General features: G+C 34.9%; 1 long non-coding RNA gene across 1 annotated transcript; it reads left to right on the plus strand.

Annotated features, from left to right (window-relative positions):
* Positions 1–17806: 17806 nt before the first annotated feature.
* On the plus strand, positions 17807–19834 carry LOC149790769 (uncharacterized). Its single transcript, XR_016423900.1, has 2 exons — positions 17807–17939; positions 18855–19834. It is a non-coding gene; the product is annotated as an uncharacterized LOC149790769 (long non-coding RNA).
* Positions 19835–20256: the final 422 nt, after the last annotated feature.

A 20256-nucleotide genomic window follows, 5' to 3' on the forward strand; every position in this document is an offset into this window, starting at 1 on the left:
CCCTTTACTACTTATGCATGCATTCAGACTAATATGGTCTAATACTGAAAGAGATATACAGCTAAGAGTGAAAAGCATCAGAAAAGCATATTTGTGGAAAACGCAAAACAGATATACATGATACATGTGTTTTGCTTAATATAAATTTCAGATACAGTTACAGTTTGCAACACATCTATATAGGTAATAGATTATATCTATATAGGTAATAGATTACATCTATATAGGTAATAGATTACATCTATGTAGGTAATAGATTACATCTATGTAGGTAATAGATTACATCTATGTAGGTAATAGATTATATCTATGTAGGTAATAGATTACATCTATGTAGGTAATAGATTATATCTATGTAGGTAATAGATTATATCTATGTAAGTAATAGATTATATCTATGTAGGTAATAGATTATATCTATGTAGGTAATAGATTATATATATGTAGGTAATAGATTACATCTATGTAGGTAATAGATTGCATCTATGTAGATAAATGCACTTCAGGTTAAAAACAAAACTAACCAATACAGCACCTTACACGTATTTTGGAATATCTCTGATGTTGATGCTAAGTGTGTGACTTATGACCCTGTATAGTTGCTTGAATTTGTTATTCAACATTTTGCATAATTGTGACGTTACCTATCTATGATCTGATTTTGTTTATTAATAACTTTATCCATCATGTCGTTTCCACTTTCACCTTCTATTTATCTGGCAAGAAAGTGTGGAAATTAGATTCACGTAAATCTGAATCTCTGCAACATTAATTTTCAATGTCTGTGTGTGTGTGTGTGTGTGTGTGCGCGCGCGCGCGCGTCTATATATGAGATTCGAATTTTAAACGCAGCTTTAAACATTGTCAGTTATATCGCAACGATGTCTGCAGTGTGGAACATTATAGTGATGTCTTGCACTGAGTCAGTCCTATCGCTAACGTCTTAATGCTGAGCGCCTAGCGGTGTAGCTGTTAGTACCATTTTTAGAAGTCTTTGGTATGGCTTGGCAGGGGTTCCTATCCCCAACCTTCACGTTTTTTATGCTACCTTCAGTAGGCAAATTAGCTTTACAAGTAAATAGGTGAAAATAATGATATATTCCTAACCATGTTCAAGATATGGGAATATAAAGACAAAGTTGTCTCGTTTTTACAACTTGCATATGTTACTCATCTTGGCAAAATATATATTCAAAATACAGAGCAGCAATTCGTACAACGAAAACAAATGAGTACACGAATGAGTGGAAGAAACATTGATTCTGAGAAAGATAACCTGACCACAGCAAGCAGTTGATAAGTTGTGATTTGAAAAGTATACGTCTGTTCACTGAGTGCACTAGGCGGTTAGTCATAAGGCAAAATTGTACAAGTCCTAAAATAGAATAACTAATGAACCACGTCATTGAAGATAGGTGCTTCATTTTCTTATTGTCACAGGAGATGGCCAAACGTTACCAAACCTGAAAGTATTAATGATGATCAATAAAGCAAAAACATTCACGTTTAAAATCTTGATATCTTGATGCAGGACAGCCCAAATGAACTTGTCTAAAGCTGCAATACCGAAACCTAACGTTTAACGGCACAATCATTCAAGTTGAATAATTTAATCACCGCGGAAATCTTGAATAGTATGATCTATTATTTTTTCCGAGTGTACTCAACTGCCTAGTAAGCAAACGTTATTGTCAAAACTAATATATCAACAAATTTTGTGAAGGGCGAAGAGCACAAAATGTATAAACTTTAAAGATCAATGATTTTTCAACAGCTATTTTGGCTCTGCTTTCTACTCTCTTGTTGAAATTTAAATGCTTAAATGTCCTTTCGCCGAATGGAGCCTACGTGGCTTAGATGGAAAAAGTATGCCGGTAACGTTACTCAAGATTGTTGTGATGTACTGTTCTTAATACTCATTTTGCGGAATGTCCAAGTTGTTGACTGGAATAAATCTGTTAATCAACGAGGTCACATTATAAACAATAAATCAATAATAATTCGCAGATTTCCGCATGTTTTCAACTCACAAATATACCGTATATTTTATTTGCTTACGGCAATTCCATTTGTCAATCAAATTAACATCAGCTATCTCTTCTATATTTCATTTGTAATTGCTTTATCATATACCTTTCGAATTCTTTAAGTTCTGGATTAATGACGATTATAATCGTTGACTACATAAGTGTTATTTATATGTTCGATTATGAATCTGGACTATTGTTTTGCTTCTTCTGGCTACATAATTGTCATTTATATGCTCGAAAATGAATCTGGACTATTGTTTTGTTTCTTCTGCAGCTGTGTCTGTTAAATATTCGGGATATATAAACAAATACAAAACAAATGTCGGTGGTGAAAATATGGAAATGGAAATGTAGCAATTCAAAAACACAGCAGATGTAAGTTCATAATACTAACAATCGTCTCGGTGTCGTTGCAGTTGATTGTCTTAGACATCTTGTTCCAAGTAGATAGTTTAATCAAATTCTTGGCGTGTAAATAGGGCATAATCGAACTGTATAGCATGAAATTGTGAGGAACTTTCACTTGAAAGTTCAAAGTAGGAGAACGTCCTCCTTAACCGAAAATAACAAGAAAGATAATTAGCTTTTGTGTAAATGATGTGGAAGTTACACATGTGCGACAACGCTGTACCTATTTGAAAACAAAATAGTTTACATGTTTCCTACAAATAGATCGCATGCATATTTATATTGTGTGCTTAACATTTATCTATAATTGTAAGTTGTATTTTCACCGCTCCGGTGGTCTAAGTGTTAGAGTGTCTGTCCCGGATGCGCGAGGTATCGGGTTCGAACCCCATTCGAGTAGATTTATACAATGGTATTAAGAGCTGCCTCGCTAGGCGCTCAGTATTAGGAGGTTAGTGTTAGGACTGGTATCAGGGTTATGTGACTGGGTTTAATATTATGCTACATGTCTGCGGCATGATATCCAATGCTGAAGATCACTATAAACTGCCAGATTAGAGAACACGTAGCCAAATGACTTGCAAATTGTTAAAACTATGTTAAAGAATTAAATTACACACACACACACTCACAAACACACACAATTTTGAGTTTAAGTTAATTTTCATTTGTAAACAAATGTTTAAATAGCTAACATTTCTCAATAGTTGAGGGTTGCACTTTAACATAATATTTGTAAATATGTTAATATGCTCTTTTTTACCTTAGAAGGTTATGTAATCTAACTTGTGGCCAACATCTTTTCTTTTGTTTGTTTTAGGTTTGTTTATAAATTACTGATAATAAACACAATTGTTCATTCATATTTTAATATCGTTCTTTGTGGAATCATTTTTACCTTTGTTCAGGTATGATTGGAGAGGAATTATACTTTAGATCGTATAATGGAGTTACTAATGTGCTGTTCAACGGGATTAACACTATTCTGGGATTATTGTGCTCTGTTATTTGTTATTGAAGAATAACTGCATGATGCGTTCTAAAATAGTTATTAAATACAAGACATCAGTACAGTTAGGAAAGGGAGTAAAGACTGCTCTAAAAGTATTTTTCCCATGGATCATAAAATCTAGTGAAAGTATAACATAAACCAGCTGAAGATGTTTATCAGTTTTAATCTAGTGTTGAATATCTGATTACTTTAGGTCTCAAGTGAAATTTAGAAGCTAATTAGATTAAGGCTTACACTATATCTTACCTCCTGAGAAAGCTAACATTAACACGAAATGTGATCTGACGACCGTATTTCTAAGCAAGCTACCCAAGTTTTATTTTTACAAGTTCAGTCGTGTGACATGTCCGTTTCGACTGGTTGGCACTGCCTTGCTCTCATCTGACCCAGACAAAGTATCAGGGTTTGAAATAGTCACTTTGAGAGGCTCCGATATTGTGGTAGGCGTGGAAATTAAATTTCTCCTATTACGCCCTATCTCTCCCTCTTCAGTTACTACCTTGTATGAATGAGGTGTAGATGCCTCAGATTTGAGAATGCCGGAAGACAAATGATCTTTAATCCATACGTTATTCCCTACCTTAAAGGCGCACTGCATAGAGCATCAACAATTAATAGATTTTTGCCAGCAGCATGAACTATACAAAAGTTGAATCTCATCAAACGCATTTTAAAGCGTTGAATTCAAGGGCACAGATCTCACATTATTTTTGTGTTCATTAGCGGCACTAATGGCTCATGTTCAGTTTTAAGTTTAAATTGCTACTAAAGCATTCAAAAGCCAAAGTGATTGCAAGGGCCTCTTTTGCTATTTGAGCATAGCGTTGCTCAGTTTCTGACATACCTTACGATGCGAACGCCACTGGTCTCATAGTGCTACCATGCTTCTGAAGTTGCACAGTACCTAGTCCAAATGAAGATGAATCTGCAGATACAACAATTTCTCTGTTTGGATCATAATGTCCTAAAGTTGGTGAAGATATCATTTCTTGCTTCATATCTCTAAAAGCTTGTTCTTGATCCGGACCCCAAGTTGATGTCTTTTTACCTTTCAAAAGCTCACGTAAAGGTTTCCATTTTTCTGACAAATTTGGACTAAATTTGTCAAGCTGATTTGCCATACCTTGAAATCGTCGTATCCTTGTTAGGCATTTCGGTGTTTTCATTTCAGGTATAAGCTTTGACTTTCTCCGGATCAGGTCGGCAACCATTTTCGTAAACATGCCCAAGAAACCTAATAGATGGTCTCGAACATTCACACTTTTGATCATTCAAAGGGACGCCGGTCTTTGGAACTGAATTCATGACAATTTCTTGTCTTTTGTCATGCTTTGTAATCATTATTCCCCCCAAAAAAGAAAATCGTCCATGTGACAGAGTGTTCCGCCATGTGGATCCAGTGTATCTGACATCCTTTTCTAAAAGAAATCAGACTCGGAAGTGATTCCGAATGGATGGTGTTTACAATAAACCTACCAAAAGGAGTAGTGAAGGTTGTAATCTGGCGTTAATCTTCTGCCAAAAGCCTGGCTTTGCATCAAGTTTGGTTAAAAAGATTGCACTTGCTAGTTTTCCAAGGGATTCTTCAATTGATGGTAGTGGGTGGTTCTATTTTTAACAGATCTCTTCAGTTTAGTGATCCGCGCAAATTCATACCGTACCGTTTGGTTTCGGAACAAAAACCATTGCCGATCATCACTCAGTGAGCTCATCTCTTTTGAAATAATACTCTTTTTCCATTCTATCCAACTTCACCTGAACATTATTCAATAAAATGATAGGAACTTTTCTTGGGGTAGATAAGGCATATGGTTAAACATTTTTGTCCAGAGTTATGCTATAGAACCATTTTGTTTTCCTTAGACCTTTAAACAAATCTGAAAATGTCTCGCGATAATCGATAATTTCCATCTACATTTAGAGATTTATCGTGAATTGCGCTTGCGTTTGTTGAGTTTTTATCTAAGGCAGTTACTGAGGATATATTTACCTGTTCAAACATCTTGAGAGTCTGAATCGCGGGACTGCCCAAGAGTGCCTGATTCAGTCCTTTTACAAGAAATATATCAACAAACACTGAACGCATTCCTCGAGTCTAGTCCACATGCAAATTTTCCCAGCACTTTAAGATCAGAGATTCCATGTCCATACATTTTTCGATCAGACTTTGACAGTTTTTGTTCTCCGATTTTTCGTTAATCCCTCTCAGGAATTAAAGTCACAATAGCTCAAGTATCAATCTTGAAGAAATGTTCAAGCGTTGTTTATTCTCACACGCGTTATCCACAGCAGTCCCTTCTTTGTGCTAATAGTCCCTAGAAATCCAGGTTCCCCTCTCGAATCTATTGTGCGAACTTCTGATTTTGACAGAGCATTTTACATAGTGTCCCCTTTTCTTACACTTGTGGCATTCTGCTTCTTTTGCTGGACATTGGTCCCGAGAACGATTAACTTTGTTTCCACATCTTATGCATCTTTTTCTGCTGAATTATTCTGTCGAACTTTTGGGATTTGATGTTTCGGCTTTCCATATTTCAATGAAGACAATTTTAGTGCATCTATTTCAGTCATTCGTGCTCCAGTTGCTTGTATAATTGGTTTTTGCTTTTTCACAGCCTTTATTTTGTCGAGCTTGACTAAAGGCACACTCTAGAGCTAGAATTAGGTCTAACTGCAATTTTCCCGAAAGTTTTGAATCTCGCAGTTCAACTACAAGTCTATCTCTGATCATTTAATCAAGTAGTGGCCTGCAATTACAATTAGCTGCTAACACATAAATAGCTATAATAAAACTGTCCACTGTTTCACCCGTTTCCTGTTTTCTTTGATTAAACTTTGCCCTTTCAAAAATTATATTCCTCTTTGGATTGAAATGTTGCACGAATCTATGTGTCACGGGCTTCCATTCCTTTTGATCTCCCTGTGTCAGGTTGAACGAAGACAAAATACCATCAACCTTACTTCCCATGGAATAAATCAAGGTATTTGAATTTCTTCCTCGTTTGCACTAGGTCCAGGCGCTTGACGAAACAGTTCAAAACGCTGAAACCACTTTTCCCAAGTTTCAATTCTAGAATATGCAAATGTGTCCTGATTTGTAAATTGACATAAAGCCATTTTCAACTCTCGTAATTTCAATCCTGTGTTTTTACTGCTGCCACCATGTAATGGTATTTGTTATTGAAGAATAACTGCAGAAGGCGTTCTATACTATTTATTAAATACAAGATATCAGTAATGTCATCAAGCGGGGAAAATACTGCTCTGAATGTATTTTCCCCATGGATCATAAACTCTAACGAATGTCTAACATAAACCAGCTGATGGTGTATACCAGTTCTAATCCAGTTTGGAATATCTGATTACATTTAGTGCCAAGCAATATTTAAAATCTATTTAGATCCAGGTTTACACTTCAATTGTATGTTCATTCAAATACATTATGGATTTATATAATTGTGATACTTCAAGACTGTCGGTACAATATCACATTCTAGTTTATTAGAATTCATTCGGAACATTCTATTCTTTCGGACTTGTGATTTAATTTGCATCACTGTACGTTCCTTTTTATATCTAAAAAGTTATAATATGTGTCCATGTTGTATAACCTTTTGGTTTTCTTTTTGCCGTTGAATGGTTTATATAATCGTAACACATATTAAAAAATAAGTTTGATCCAAAACCTACAATTAACAATCCTTCTAAGATCGAAGATACATACATCTGATTTCATCAAGCTTTACGATGATTGAACTGAATGTGTTAAATAGATTATTCTGATCATACATATTGAATTGACAGAGGAAGACAGATTTAGCGAACTATACACTTTGGAGTTAATGGATGGAAAATGCAAAACATCCAAAAATTAATATATATATATATATATATATATATATATATATATATAAATTAATTTTTGGATGTTTTTTAGTCCTATATTCTCACGTGTAAAAATATCCTTATATGTTCACATGTGAATCTTTAAGACTTTCCATCATGCGTCGATTGATTGTGCGTGCGTATATACACTATACTAGCGGCAAGAAAGAAAACCAAACATTTTGTGAGCTAGAACAAATGAATGGAAACTACATTGCATTTCAGACATATAAATATATTTTTGCGAAACAAAATTGCCTCCACTCGCGTCTCTACTTCGTTATTTACGTCAACATACTTTGCAACAGTGATACATTTCAGAAAAGTAATTAACTGCGACACATTATGATTTCTAAATCAAACCGCTTGCATCAGTCAATGAGATGTATATGATCAATCTATGAAGGTGGTATAACGTTACATGATGGGGGAAAAGGGGTCGGTAGAGTATCAGGCAGATGATTCTGTATAAGCTTCGCTTCTGGAGAAAGTTTGGTATATATATTGAAAAAAAGTATTTTCCTTTTTGCGTTCATATAGTGTGCCCAAAATTTTAAAAAAAATGTTTAACTATCGCCTTCTGGACTCGTTAACATTTGGTAGTTTTAGTGCCACACGATAAACTATATCCTGCATTATGGTAGGAAAGTTAAATGTTTTTTCTCTCTCCCTCTCATATATGTATATATATATATATATATATATATATATATATATATATATATATATATATATATATATATATATATATATAAAACAAGCCCATTCTTTTATTAAGTAAGGAGCTTGTATGTGTTTGTAACAACGGTAATACACCCCCCCCATATATATATATATATATATATATATATATATATATATATATATATATATATATATATATATAGAAACGATTTTGATTTAGGAATGAATAACTTTACATATACCTGCTGATAATACAACGATGAATCAAACTGTTAAGAAACTGACCCACATTCAAATTGCTATAAACCTAAAGCATATACTAAATCGGAGGAAAAGGCAAAACACAGAAATTGACGAAACGTTTCCAGTCAGTGTGGTGTCATGGGGCAATATCTCTGGGGAACGAAGGTGCATCTATCGTCCAGGCATCCCAGACCGACCTTCAGGCACGTCCTTGCTGATGTTGGTCGAACGAAACTCGCCAAAGTCGGTGAATCGTCATGTCTATCATGTTAAGCAAGGACCCCTTCCACATGAAAGTACAAAGGACCACAAACTTGGTGCAATACAGATCGTGAAGATATGCTCGCAATATCACGCCAGCCGATTATCGACATTCATCGACCAGACACAAGTCTTTGAGAGTCAGACGAGGGGGACTTTAGAAGGAAATAACATTATATGGTTACCCATATAACTTCATCATTATGATTCTGCAATTAAATTATGGCATGCTGGCTTCTGGCGTGGTCGACATTCTGGCAGCGGTCAAGTTTACCGAACTCAGAAACAAAGTGACAATGGCAGTCCACACCAACACGGAAGCCAGAGTCAGAATTGCTAAAGCAAATATGGCCTTTGGCAGACTGTGCTGGAGCGCAAATAGTCTGCCAATAAAACCTGAGCTATGCAACACACATGTATTGCCCCTTGATGTATACTAGCGAAACATGGACGGTGTACAGATGCCATGCTAAGAAACTGAAACATGTTCACATGGACTGCTGGATGAAACATATTAGGATAATATGAGAAGATAATGACGCAGACATTGAGGTTTTCACACGGAAAACATTCCAAGCATCCACTTTCTGCTCGTGCAATTACTATTGAAATGGATAGGATGCGTCACTAGGATGTCAGGAGAGCAACCACCAAAGAAGTTCTTCCATGGCGAGTTGAAGGAGGGAACGCTTTTACATTTACCCTTAGGAATATCTCGCACATTTTTGCTACACCGGACACAGCTTCATTCATATTGGAGCTGTATACTTTGAATTTAGACGAACTGCAGATTTAATTGGAGCTGTATACTTTGAATTTAGACGAACTGCAGATTTAGTTCGGAGTACAAGTTGACCTCCTCAGCCTATAACATAAATAGAAACTTTATATCAAGTCATCTTCGAGCTCCAATTAGGACGAACAACATATACTCCTTGATATGCCATAGACGGTAAAAGTTTTCATTAAAATGATACAAGGCTATTTAAATTATTCCACGTACAAACTGAACAAACTTATGATTCAAAAGGAGTTTGAAGGTGGTCACTAGACACCATATATTGACGGCCGGAGCAAATTCTTGACCTCCTTTCCCATTATAACACGGTTCTTTTGTGAATTGTTAATTCGTTCCTGTTTTAGATTATAGTTCTTTAATTTATATTTGTCAAATAAATTAAAGAGATGCTTAGTAGATAAATTGGTTTCCACGAAGAAATCAGAGCACTACATATGTTGTATAGCTGAGGAATATTCAGTTTGCATAACAACTGATGCTTTATTGTTCCAAGTGTAATGATAAATCATGATGTTGCTGGGTGCGTGTACAATTTTAAGATTAAATGTGACATAGTCTTTCTCGTGTTTTACTAGTCCCAGAAGAGTGTTTCAAACCTTTATTGTGGACGCGGTATAGAAATTTATGGAGATTTATAGTCTGTCATGCATTTATTTTCATTATTGTTTACATTCCACAAATAATATATTTTTTCTGTTAAATTAACAGGGGTACTAGCAATTGGAGGCAAAAGGGAAATAGGCCACATCCAGTGTTGTGAAAGGCACACAGTTGATGAAACTATGTTCTTTTCGATAATGGGAGTCAACTTAATTCTATGTAAATGTACTGAGTACTAGACCGGTTGAAGTTATTAACGCTTTACCTTGGATTATGTGAAGTCAAAACGACTTAGCGACATCGCAATTATCCTATATTGTGTTAGCATACTCTAGAAGGTGGCTTAGATAAGAGGGATAACGTTATATATAACTGCTTCCCATGTAATTTGTATTTAATGGACGTCAAAACAGTGAACAGTTGGGACGCCTGTAAGCAAATATTACCAGTATGTTCCGAAACGATATTAATGTTTGGGCCTGTCCAACCAAGAGTGCTTAGAAAAATGTAAAAGTTTTTTTGCAATTTACGCTCGGAAATACTTGGTTTAATTTGTTTGATGAAACAGTGTATCAGTTGGAATTTTTCAGGTAATGTTTACTTATATTTTTGTCCATCTTAGACATATGTGACCTAGGGAGTGTTTACGTTTGATGTGATTAACTGTTTTCTTCTGCCCATGCTGATTTTACTGGCGTTTATAATTCAAATCATTTAACATTTTCCTGGATTGACCACTCAAGGAGATAGGAGGCTAGATCTCCTTCCTAGTTTTGGTACTAGGTCATTGTTACTGTTTTGACTTTTTCCTTGCTGTTTTTCCAAGATGTTTTCTTGCCGCAGAGCATGTATAAAGGATACGATCAACATATTCACAGAATGATGCCACTTTGTCAACATAATAGATGGGGTTTGTATTAAACTTCATTTGAACTGGAAGACCAACTTCTCGACCTAGCATTAAACGATTTCTACCATTTGACTATGAAAACGAAAGCAAGACTATACATAAATCGCGTCTAGCAGGTGAATTTCTATTATTTTATGGGGTTGGTTTTGAAAATGTAAATTATGACCTGAGGTCGCGTAGAAGACTATATAATCTTGTTACTGGAATAAGTTTATATTAATTCGTGTTTGAGATCTAGCACAATCGATTTGCATTTAATTGGACCAGCAGTTCATATGTGCTGAATTTATTTCTTCAAATTATTCTATTCAAGTGATACATTTGTCTGGGAATACAAAGTGTTCCTAAAATTAATATTCTTGGACAGAGACATTCACTGGGATTTATAGTTAATTAAAGTCTGGAATTATATTGTTCTGTTTCATCAAAAAACTATTGGCTCGTCATCATTATTCGGGTCATCACAGGCACATAAACGCTTCAGTGTTGGAGGTAAATTGGATTTCTGCTGACGATTATTCAGAACTTTACATTATTAGGACTTGTGTCTATAATTCAATGATTAGTCTGGGATTTAATTCGGATTACTGTAAGATGTTTATTAATTTCACTTTGTAATCTAGGGAAATAAATTATGCATTGAATGTAAAAAAGCTTGTTACTTATTTTAAAAGCATAGACTTGTAACACAGGCGAGACAACTTGTGCTGTTCATGTTTATATTACAGTACAGGGTTGTGTCCTTTCGACGGCGTACTAAATGACTACCGTTTACGTTTAATGTGATCTATGGATTTAGATTATTTTCGCAAAAGAACCCACAGAAGTTCATTAGAATGAGGGACTGACATTTGAAGAGAAATGTATACATCCAATAATCACACATACATTTAATGAATGGAAGAGGTGTGATACAGGGAAGTAAACATTCTTTTCCAGTGTCCAAACTATTTTTAGTAAGAAAAGCGTGCTATGTGAAGAGAAAATAGACACATTTAAGGATGAGACACAATTAGCATTAGTAAAAGCGTAAGGAGGAAATTGGCTCAGACAATGACAAAACAAATTAATACGAAAGTGGTGATATGTGGCGAGTTACTAACACCAATGCTCCCCAATACCAAGCTGCATAACTCCAATGTATGTCAAGGCCAAGTAATTTTCATGTGTAGATATGGGAGTTACAAACAAGTCTTCACTGAGAAGAGGAACCAAATTTTGAGTTACTATATATATATATATATATATATATATATATATATATATATCTGTGTGTGTGTCTTTGTATGTAAACTACTTACGGCGAATAATTAATTTTTAGAATAAACACTAACTAATAGAAGTAACTGAAATATTTAATCTGGTTGTGTCATGCCACTGCACATACCCAGGAAGTTTGTGTTTCAGACGCTGTATGGTCTCGTTTCATGTGTACAGGCCTGTTGTTTTTCGATTCGACCATAGGTTTTTCTTTAATATCATATAGTTGGAAGTTAGTTGCGAAGCAAAACTTTAAAATTCGACAACCAATTGGAAAAAAACGTTCGATATTTGAAATTTTTGACAATTTCTGGAAAACTGTGACTCGTCTTGAGTCTAGATGCATCTAACTAGAAAAATTAACATAATGTGTAATACCTTTCTAAAAATTATCCACAATCCTTTGCTGGACGGTAGTGTGGTATCTCAGATCGACCTCCTTACGAGTATACTATACTGGACCTATCCTGTACATACACAGTAATGACAACACCCTACGTCGGCTACACAGGCAAAGAAGAGAGAAACCCATCACGTTGTATAAGAAGCGGTGACATCTTTTACATATCATCTCTATTATCTATATGTCGTCTCCACAATCGTCTACATTATAAAAATCCTCTTCTTATAAAGTCAGATTCAAAAATGCGTCTTAATTATTAGGTGAACATTTATCCATCCACAGTTATTTGTCTTAACACTGTATATTTTTTAAATCTTTTACACGAAAAACGTTTCATGCTAAAATTATATCGTGCGTAGTGGAATAATTGTGATGAACGTATTCCTCAAAACATTATAGTGTTAAAAGAACATACATAAATTACCCTAAAGACTATACATATTCAGTTTGTTACAATAGTTTCAGTTTTTCACGAATTTATACGGACCAGACATTGTCTAAGCCATTGGTCTGTAGCTTTAATATTTATTAGATTTTGACTATACTTATGAAACATCATCAAGAAAAAGCCATTTGAGAATGATTCGGATGCCAGCAAATAACACTTTTATAAATACCGGTAATACTAATCACCTTGGAACAGATCCTTGTGGTGCTCCAGCAGGTACATGTCCTCTTTGATTGAAAAGTATTAACAATACTTTTTGAAGTCGACAAGAAAGATAAATGTTTAGGGGGGCTAATTAAATGACAAAACTATTTTTTTTTTAATTTCAAGCGGAAACCTTTATGCCAGATGCAATCAAAAGCTTCTGAAACATCCAAAAAACTGAAACATCCAAAAACTATATAAACAGTAACTCCTGCAATGTCCATCAGTATCATTGTTTAATAGCGGACTAGTTGTACACCTTAGCCTTTTCTGTTTGCAAAATAAAATAATTCAGTTGATTGGTGCAAGATAGCTTGCGTTTATCAAATGTTTGCTGGGCCACTGTTTTTCTTTTGGAAATATATGCTGCATATTAGCTAACAAAATGAGACGAAAATAAATGATATTGATGGACTGTCGTTCTTCAAGAGCTTTTATAACTGCATTTTGAAGTATCTATGACGAAAACACTTCATTCGTGGATCAAATGAACAAAATGCCCATGTCACTATAGCACAACATATCAAATAATATATTTTTGAATCCATTATATTTTTGTTCTCAACTATTTCGCAAGGAATCATTGAAGAGATTAAATTTCATACATGTACACTACTATGCAATGTTGTTCATAAGTTGAGAAAGGTATGTTTAATTTAACCGTGTGAAACCCAAGGACCAATATATTGTAAGCTTCGGTATAATTCATATGATTATGCACATACAACTGTATGCACATAACGGCAGCATTTGGGCTGTAATCTATATGCAGTGGATAAATCCATCAGAACTGCTACTACAGACTTGCTTTCATCATGAGCCTTCCTCCAGTCTTCAAGCAAACGTTACTCACTGGTCTTGCATACATGACCATTATGAAAGTACTTATATGTTCCTTAAATATGTTCTCAGAACAAAATGTCAGTTTGGTATAAAATGAATCACAAATAGTTTTATATGTTACTTACTGGCAGTCAGTAGTTAATATTATCAAGATTATTGTTTTTTTCTTCTGAAAATCAGAACATCTGGAATTTCGTTAGGGCAACCAGGAAATATAATGTATAATTGTGTTAATTAGATCTGCAACATGACTTGTCAGTGCCCCTGCTTTTAAGAGTTTAACCAGAATTGGGAATACTATCCTGCCTCTCTAATTCGTACCCATCAACAAGAAAACAGCTGCCACTAAAAGACGAATTAATTTTGTTTTCCGTTATAGCAACACTATCTACATTTATATTGATTAGAACTGCACAAATTTATGTGAACCTGCATCTTACGCTATTTATGCTTAAATCAGCAATATTAATGCACATTTGAGTTTCTTCCGAGTATAAGGAATACCCAAGAAGACATCTTCTCTAGTTGGACTACATCTGGGAGTGTGATACCTTGCATGGTAAGGGGAGAGTACTCTTGTTGGTGTTATTGCAATCAACCAGCAAGACATTATCCTCCTCAAGCAAGGTAGCTGTAAAGTCTGGTAGAATACTGCCACAAATAGAAGGCCAGAAAATCTGGTAGAATACTGCCACAAGTAGAAAGCCAGAAAGTCTGGTAGAATAGTACCACAAATAGAAAGCCAGAAATTCTGGTAGAATACTGCCACATTGAAGGTCAGAAAGTCTGGTAGAATACTGCCACAAGTAGAAGGCCATAAAGTCTGGTAGAATACTGCCACAAGTAGAAGGCCAGAAACTCTGGTAGAATACTGCCACAAATAAAAGGCCAGAAAGTCTGGTATAATACTGCCACAAGTAGAAGGCCAGAAAATCGGGTAGAATACTGCCACAAATAGAAAGCCAGACAGTCTAGAATACTGTCACAAGTAGAAGGCCAGCAAATCTGGTAGAATACTGCCACAAATAGAAAGCCAGAAAGTCTGGTAGAATACTGCCACAAATAGAAGGTCAGAAAATCTGGTAGAATAATGCCACAAATAGAAAGCCAGAAAGTCTGGTAGAATACTGCCACAAGTAGAAGGTCAGAAAATCTGGTAGAATAATGCCACAAATAGAAAGCAAGAAAGTCTGGTAAAGTACTGCCACAAATAGAAAGTCAGAAAGTCTGGTAGAATAATGCCACAAATAGAAGGTCAGAAAGTCTGGTAGAATAATGCCACAAATAGAAAGCCAGAAAGTCTGGTAGAATACTGCCACAAATAGAAGGCCAGAAAGTCTGGTAGAATACTGCCACAAGTAGAAGGCCAGAAAGTCTGGTAGAATACTGCCACAAATAGAAGGCCAGACAGAAAGACTCATCGTAGTTGCCAAGTAGGTTATAATTAGCAATTGCCAGAAATCGCTTTGCAGCCCTTGCTGATTCGCTTGACATAATTACTGGAGGCCGTGCACGTGTATCAATTTGGACTAGGATTCGCTGTGACATCTCATCTCATCTCAAGAGATAAAATCTTTAGAAATCCGTGGTACTCCAATATATATTTTGCTGATAACGTCTTGTATCGCCAATTGCGAGTACACAATTTTGTGAGTGATATTTATCTTTGTTTCAACTTGTATGTCCGGAAAAGGAATAAATGGGTCACGCAGCGTCCACTAATACGTTAAAAAATAAATCATTTTGAGTATTTGGTGCATAGAGTTTCAAATAACACTTAGGTGAAAACCCGTTGAAAGTAAAGTAAGCAAGAGACGTAATTTGTTCCAACTTCAACCATTTCAACAGTTAATACATAGTACATAACTCATTACTTATTATGCTATTGTATGCATTAAAAACGTTGAACTTGGGCTGTTGATGCTACTGTATATATATATATATATATATATATATATATATATATATATATATATATATATATATATATATATATATTTTTTTTTTCGAATCTTTCGATCACAATTTTTATGCGACGAAGTGCAGCCCTTTTAGCATTCGCAAACTGAAAACTAACATAGTTTTCTCGAAATGTTTTATCACCGTTTCTGTGGGACAAAGTGCAGATCTTTTAGCATTTGCAAACTGAAAACTATATTACTGTTCTCGAACTTTTCTTATCATTGTTTCTATGGGACGATGTGTCGACCTTTTAGCATTTGCAGACTGAAAACTATCATAATTTTCTCGAACTTTTATCATTGTTTCTATGGGACGAAGTGCAGACCTTATAGCTTTTGCGAAATGACAGCATATCGATAGAATATATATTATTTCATTCAAGACAGCTTCAGATAGATCTTAATACGAAATTGTAATGATGGGATCAAACAAAGGGCCAAATTTACCATTAACATGAAATGGTTATCTCATCTTTAAACTTTGATACAACTGTCAGTAAGCTTGACGCTCATGTGGTGGAATATTTCCTGTCGGTCTGGTATTGTCTCCTTACAATACTCTGATAAATGCTAAACCATAATCGTATATTTTTTATATTTAATTAAATCTTTATGTTCCTCGTTCCTATTATAATTAAAAGTGTATGATGATTATTATGCAGTCTATTAAGATTTAGTTATATGTTTTCCCAAACGTCTTTGTCCCAAGATAGTTAACTCTGGCAATCAGCTCTGATGACATGGTACACCGACTCGTCCCTTAGGACAGGATGCGATGTTTTCATACAGTTTGTGTGTGTGTGGGTGGTGGTAGAGTGTGTGTATCTGTGGTTGTAGAGTGGTGGTGTTGGTGCTAGTGGTGTGTCCCTGGGCTTAGCTTTACCTCATCTCAACAGGAATGACGCTTTGATGTCCTCACTTACACCCTTAAATTGTATTGCATTTAAACCCAAGGATGAAGGATAGGAGTTCTGGAAGCAACTAATGCATTCAAACATTTCTGTGCTCATGTAATTTCTGAATTGGCTACCAACATAATCACGTTTTCATACTTACTCTTCAACTCAGCTATAGTGTACATTGATGATGAATCCACGAGGTTAGACTAACAAAGAAATGTTTGGAAGAAAGTGAATGTAAAGTAAATAAAACATATAATGTTAACGTACTTTGTGTTGATAGTGGAAGCACGTTACGACATAAATCAAAATCACTTGTTTGTCTACTAGTTGCTAGAAGTCTTTTTATAAGGCTGCGGACGTGTTCTCGTGTTCTCTCGTGTAAATCTCGTTCGTTTAACTTAATTTGATACATGAGATGAATTGAATATCACGCTCAAAATTGTTTAAAAGATTATTCTGATATATGACGTCACTCCAGCTTCCTATTATGTAGTTTGTATTACAAAGCAATCCAACAAATCTTTAGAATACTAAATGTCCAGGAATGTTTAAATGTAAAACATGTATAAAATAATTTTGAAATATTGGTATAAATACGCCTCAACTCAGTTTATTATTATCACATTTATTCTGTATTTAGTTTCATTTATGCTTCCAGTTCTGTGCAACATAATGTATGTAGCATTTCGAAATCACAATAGTTTATTTGCATTGATCACAATCTTATATAATTTGTTGTCAAAGAACTATGGATGTATTAAAGAAATATATGACTTAGATTATATCATTTCAGGAGATTAGAAAAATAAACACCGAAATTTTCAAAATTTAAGCTCTGCATACATAATTCTTTGGCACTTGGCGAACAGCCAAAGAGAAGTGACGCGATAAATTTACGTTAGTAATATTCTTCCCTGTAAAGAAAGCTGTATATTAAACGACAAGATAGAACACACACCTTCGCGTTACGATAGGCTGGCTGCCAGTATATCTGGCAAAGCAGAAGGCAAAAGTGTCAGACAGTAGAGCGAAATTGGGCGAATGTGGGTATCAGCCGCAGGGCCTCCAGGGTTTAATTGTTTCTAGGTAAGAGATATATGACGAATAATTTTACCATACTATACTTAAAATTATTCATACAACTTTCCGTTAAATATTTACTGTGGTGTATGTCTGTATTGTTTGTCCCTCTCTGTGTCTGTTAAAACGTAATTAGGTAAGTATGAGGAATGCTGCTATTAGTGACAATAAATGAACCAAACATGACTATCAAATATTTGTAGCCTTTGGTCAGTCTGACTTTGGTATTACTAGGGACTAAAGTTTCAATGGTTTTATCCAATCTAAATATTCGTATTAACCCATACACAATCATGTGACAAGGTTGGGATCCTTAGGCTATCCATTTCCAACATATGAGGAAGTATAAATATGAGATATCACAATAGTGGATCCAAATGTACCAGATTAAACATAGCTAGTATTACTGAGTGATAAATCTCTACAGACAGACAGATAGATAGATAGATAGATAGATAGATAGGATAGATAGATAAACAATAACACAGAGCAAACTGGTATTCGCATATGGTATATACATTAATTTCATAAACTACATTTCTACTTTTATGGTCTTTGTATTCTTTCCAGCCATATGTGCAGACATACCTTTATGAATCTATACAAAACTATCTTAGATATATAAATGCATACGTATTCATAAACACATGTACACTCATAGATATTGTACATTAAAAATCAGTAAATGGTTTACATATACTTGTAAGACAGCGTGTAATACAAATATTTTAAACATTCATGAGTTTTAGAATACCTCCATGGGATAAATATATACATGCGTATATGCATACTTTCACACATACATACATAAATACATACACACATACATACATACATACATACATACATACATACATACATACTTATAGTTTTGAGTGGAAAATGTGTAAAAATGTGTTAGTTTTTTGTATATCGTTACAGAAACAAAAGAACAAATTATGGAGTCTCTTCGCCATTGGAACGATGCTCCACTGAAATGGGAAACAATCAAACTATTTTCTAAACGCGCACGACCTTTGGAAATATATATAGTAAACAAAAGTAATTATACACTGGAACTGACAGAAGACTTTCTAGATTCTGGAGAACGGGTTGACTCTACATTTTTGAAATCCATTGCTTCTGGTTCAAGCTGGCTTACTCTCGTTGCCAATAAACCCCCTGGCTTGAGTGTTGGTGGTGGACTAATGTATAGATTACAGCAAACAAAATGTATTCTGTACCTTGGTTTCAGCAATCCTTTGCTTGGAGGTCAAAAGTCGTTTGTATGCGTTTCAGATGTGGAACAGAATGCAAAATGGGCCTATGAAGAGGCAAAGGATGGTTGCTTCAAATCTTCTTCATACGAGGGATGTCGAGCAATTGCTGAAACTGCCGCTGCAAAATACTGTCCATCCCAGAGAATTGTGTTTACCGTGGATGGGAAATGATTTTCAACACACCATAGAAGGGAATCCGATCCTGTTTTTGCAAGCTGTAGACTTTATATTTTACCATATTCGGTTTTCTATGGCAAGACCGTAGTTTGTAAAATATAATATATTAAAGAGTGTCTTAGCAACAGGAAGTACCGCCTTTAAACAAATTAGTATGTAGTTCCCTGCGAATTCACGCTTTGTACTATCTGCCGAAAATACATCGCCTCTGATATATTTTTATCCATTTTGCTTTGTATTATATTTCACTCATCAAATTAATCAAAGCATAATTTATTTGCTATTTAATCCCGTGAATGTTTAGTATAAAATTTTTTTTGCAATGGTGAAATATTCCAATAGATGATACCCACTGTTTGTAAACCTTAGAAAACATCGCACAAATCGATCTTTATTTTAATATCAGTTTATAATAAAATGTAAATCTACATTTTAGACAAGACATTAAAGCTTTATATAACCTTAGCAAGGAGGTAAAGTCGAATCTAATGTGTTTTGAAAGCAACTTTGGTTTCGGCATTTCATCTTATATTTAATTTGTTCCTGCCATTTAAATCTGGGTCAGCAAGCTGATGTAACTATCACCATGCCTGCAAACATTAACCACTATACCTCTAAACAAAGACCACATACACGAGGAAAGATGGAGCGTTCTGTAATGATGAAGCCTAGTCGTTGATATAGGCGTCCGTGCTAAGCAGATATACTGGCATGGAGACAGATTTAATGTTCTGGTCTAACTATAGTCACTCAAGATTATTCTAACATAAAGCCATTTTTCATCTAACCTAAATGACAATGTTCTCTCTTTTTTCATCTAACCTAGATGACAATGTTCTCTCTTTGCTTATATTATCAAGCACCTTCCTACAGGATTCGAGTAAATC

Source organism: Sinohyriopsis cumingii, chromosome 10 (genome assembly GCF_028554795.1).
Source record: "Sinohyriopsis cumingii isolate HCF-2022 chromosome 10, ASM2855479v2, whole genome shotgun sequence".
In the NCBI taxonomy this organism is placed as follows: Eukaryota; Metazoa; Mollusca; class Bivalvia; order Unionida; family Unionidae; genus Sinohyriopsis; species Sinohyriopsis cumingii.